The following is a 4,443-nucleotide window of genomic DNA, read 5'->3' on the forward strand; positions in this document are numbered from 1 at the left end:
TTTGTGCCTTGGCCCTGCAGGGCAGTTCCACCCAGTGCCAGTCAGTGGTACATACCCCAAGCCGCACTCTCAGGCAGTGCCAGTCGGGGAATGCCCCTTTGGTGCCAGTGCGCCCACACTTGGGTAAAGTGCCATGAAAAGCAAATGCTTTGTTTGTGTCAGTTGTTCCAGTCACAGGGCTTGGTGCAATTTTTGTGATTTGTCCCTAAGCCATGAGATTTGGTTGTTGACATTGCTAAAGGTATAGGAATATCTACCATTGGACAGAGGATTGAAGTGTGTGTGATGGGAGGTGGGACTGCGCGATTTTAATCATTAAACTCAATCTGAGGACCTGAAAGTAAATCCTGGCTGCACAAGCCCAGGCAGGGAAGCGCTTATTGTCAGTGTGCCCAGCACACCCTCTCCTACACCCAGCGGGCACTGTGCCCAGCACACCCTCTCCTACACCCAGCGGGCACTGTGCCCAGCACACCCTCTCCTACACCCAGCGGGCACTGTGCCCAGCACACCCTCTCCTACACCCAGCGGGCACTGTGCCCAGCACACCCTCTCCTACACCCAGCGGGCACTGTGCCCAGCACACCCTCTCCTACACCCAGCGGGCACTGTGCCCAGCACACCCTCTCCTACACCCAGCGGGCACTCTGCCCAGCACACCCTCTCCTACACCCAGCGGGCACTGTGCCCAGCACACCCTCTCCTACACCCAGCGGGCACTATGGAGTTAGCCCTGACTGGCAGCCCGACTTACTGCGCCTGCTGGGAGTTGCCTGGGGACACCAGAGTGGGCATGGCACTGATACACTCGGTAAGGGGCATGAAGGCCCTGCCATCCGGTTGGCACGATTTGGGTAAGTACAATGGCATTAACGCTTCCCATTCCCCTGCATGAATACTCAGCCCTGGCACTAGGATTGTGCCCCTTGGCATGAACAGAACAGAAACAGACTTTAATATCCCACTCGCACCTGTTCGCTACACAACATACACATACATATATACAGTACATACAGTCACACAATCGCACCTCTACGCACTTTCTCTTTCTAACACCCCCTTTCTCTCTCTCTCTCACGCACATCCCATTCTTTCTCTCTCTCCCCCCTCTCCCCCTCACAGACACTCTTTCTGCAACTCTCAAGCACTCAGATAAATATTCTCTGACACATAGACACACTCACAGACTTACACAAAGACTCACACAGACACACTTACAGACTCACACAAAGACTCACACACAGATACAATCACAGACTCACACACAGATACAATCACAGACTCACATACACACAGACTCACACTCGCATACACACAGACTCACATATACATAGACTCACACTCACATACACACAGACTCACATATACATAGACTCACACTCACATACACACAGACTCACATATACATAGACTCACACTCACATATACATAGACTCACAGACACAGTCAGACACACACCCACATATACACAGGCACACTCAGACACACTCCCATACACAATTATTTTTGGACATCTCACTCAAATTCTTGTATAGGTTCCCCATACTTTTATTTCAAGTCCAGGGGACATACCACTTGGCAAATGGCAATTTGTTTGTTGGCAATGAGTGCCAGTCAGTGGGTTGTACAGCTCCTGGCACTGAGAGGGTTACTGCCAAACAAACCTTACCCGTCAGTGCTGGACAAGTTGGGGCCCCAGGTTTGTGTGATGTTTGTACAGTTTGTACCTCCCTCTAATTGACAGCAGGGTACAGGAGTGGAGTGATCAGCCTGATTATTATAGCATGCCCGGGTATATACATATATATATATATATATAGGGAACACACAGACATTTATATAGCTATATTGTATATGACAAGGCGCACACATATAGTACATTTAATCGACTTCGCCCTACCGTGCTGTATCGGAACTATACCAGGTGCTGTATAGAAGGTACCAAGTGGAATCATTTGGGAGGGTTGGCAGGGAATGCAATAATAAAATATCGAATAGCTGAGATCGAGCAAACACTTTCGATTATATAACCCAAGGCCCCCACTGCGTCGAATCATCCAGAAATATTCGAAATGCAATCTACAAAAACATAAGGTGTATAATTCTATGAATTTGCGGCACCACTGTTTCTTTCGAATTTTTGTATATTATCAATCTATCTATCATCTATCGGCTATCTAGTTCCATCTATCTGTATATTTTATCTCTCGTTATTGAGGCAGACGGACAGACAGGTAGATGTGCATGACTGTGGGACACAGATATGGAGTTGCGGTTGCGCGGTTTTACTATACATTTCCTAGCGCTAAATACCATATAGATATTCCTATTCCCATATCTGCGGAATTAACAGTCGTGAGTCGTGACGAGTAAGAGGTGTTTTAAATTCTTCTAAAGAATCTGTAATTGTTTCTCTTAGAAAACCAATTATCCATAATTGGGGTAATTGATTGGGCACTGTATATTCTGTTTATCCAAGCTCAGAGTAATGTACATCCCATATGCCCATAAGAGTACATAACGGCATGTAGTATATGGCAGCAGTGGCGCAGGTGTCTCGGCTCAGTGGGTGCTGCTCAAGGTCATTGTTACCCTCAAGGACATTGGAAGATGGTGCCCATAGCCCTTATACCCCAGGCTGCATCCATTGCCGAGTGGCACAGGACTAATCTGGCTGCTTAATAAACTGAGCCTTGGCCTAATTGCCTTTGCTTATTAGAGGGGAGGTGTGATGTTCCCATCAGTATTAGTGCCTTGTGATTAATACAAACAGGCCTGCGTGCAGTTAAATGATGCAAATTCAGTGGTGGGCAGAGGCGTTGGAAGGAATGATTATATTTATTTACCTGCAGAAAAAGTCTCATCTCTGAGGCAACAGTTACCGCATCTGCCCATGGCCAGCAGGTGTCGCTCTCTCACCACATCCTAAGGAGTCCAAATTGAAACCAAGGGAAAAAGTCAACCCAGTAAATGTCCCCAACATGCGTACCCCTTCACCCCCAGCACCGCAGCCATGAGCTTCACAGATCCACCTATTCATCAGCCACCCGGAGAGCCCACATCCAGCAATTATTTGCTTCAAGTCCTCAACTGCACCAAGCTGGGGAAACTGTTTGCAGCCCATCATTAACTATTTCGTTATGTAGGGAAAAAAGGTGAGCCAACCATATGTCACAAGCACTACAATTCAAGGAGACGGACCTTTATTAAGGATCCCCAAAATTCTATCAATTCTGTTATTAAATGCGTTTGCTATATAAGCCAGCACTGCATTTATATAGAAATGGAATCAGTTTTGCAGTGCGTTACCCATACTTCCATCTCTGTAGAGCAATTAACCAGCTACCTGATTAATGCCAAATGCCAGTCTCCTTAAGAACAAGTTCATTCTGCCAGGCCCTGCCCAAATATACCAGCCTTTCCCTGGCAGCCACGAATTAATAGAACACACATGGAATTTCGTTTTCATTCTATAAAAATGCGGCAATAGTCAAAGTATCCTATTAACACAACATAGCAATGTGTCTCTGCATTCTACACTAATGTACCATTAATCCCCGCACAGAAATCCGCTCGGATGTATTTGATTGATTGAAACAAAGAAAGTCGTTAGATAAAATGACCATATGAGTCTGTATAACTGCCTGGGTGTGTATGTCATTTTACCAATTCGCTTTTCTTTGTTAGGCGATTTGATTTTTTTTTTTTTTTAAATTGTATGTTTTAAAATAGATTTGAAATACTTAAATTTGTGCCTCAACACTATTATATTTATTGGCAAATATTCGTAAACTTCAGCTTTATTACTCGCTAAAAAAGGAAACACTTGTAACAATCCCAGTATTATCTATATCTATCTATCTATCTATCTATCTATCTATCTATCTATCTATCTATCTATCCATCTATCTATCATCTATCTATCTATCTATCTATCTATCTATCTATCCATCTATCTATCTATCATCTATCTATCTATCTATCTATCCATCTATCTATCGTTCTTCCTTTCTATGCGTGTGTGTAAACACATACATTTACCTATCTAATCGCCACCTATTATATATATATTGCTATAAATATATAAAAGATTAAATATATTATTATAGCCACAGAAATACCGTATGTTAACTAAATATTGCAAATAATCGGCCGCCTTCCAAAAATATACAAAGAATTTTCGCAAAAGGGCTGAGACAAATCATTAAAAACTCAACTCTAGAATTAAAAAAAAAATCAGAAGAATAATTTTGAGAAAATGTGACAAATTTGAATAGATTTCCCCTGTGCCTGTAGCTTGGGAATTGGAGCCTGTGCCTGGGTGCTGGGGGGAATCAGAGCACGAAGTGGAAAATGAAAGTAAGATGATTTGGAGCATAAGGAATAAGCGGGCTAACAGTACGGATCGGCCTATAGCCAGGGCCAGGCTAGTGCCATTTGCGT

General features: G+C 44.0%; 1 long non-coding RNA gene across 1 annotated transcript in view; it reads right to left on the reverse strand.

The window, feature by feature from the left end:
- Window positions 1-1,423: 1,423 nt before the first annotated feature.
- The window catches only part of LOC105948036, a 4,861-nt gene continuing 1,841 nt past the window's right edge, over window positions 1,424-4,443 (reverse strand). The window contains exons 2-3 of the long non-coding RNA XR_001171461.3: window positions 2,847-2,925; window positions 1,424-2,079 (exon numbers count right to left, since the gene is read on the reverse strand). This is a non-coding gene — a long non-coding RNA (uncharacterized LOC105948036). The remainder of the gene's footprint in view (window positions 2,080-2,846; window positions 2,926-4,443) is intronic.

The sequence above is a fragment of the Xenopus tropicalis genome, chromosome 1 (assembly GCF_000004195.4).
Source record: "Xenopus tropicalis strain Nigerian chromosome 1, UCB_Xtro_10.0, whole genome shotgun sequence".
Taxonomy (NCBI): Eukaryota; Metazoa; Chordata; class Amphibia; order Anura; family Pipidae; genus Xenopus; species Xenopus tropicalis.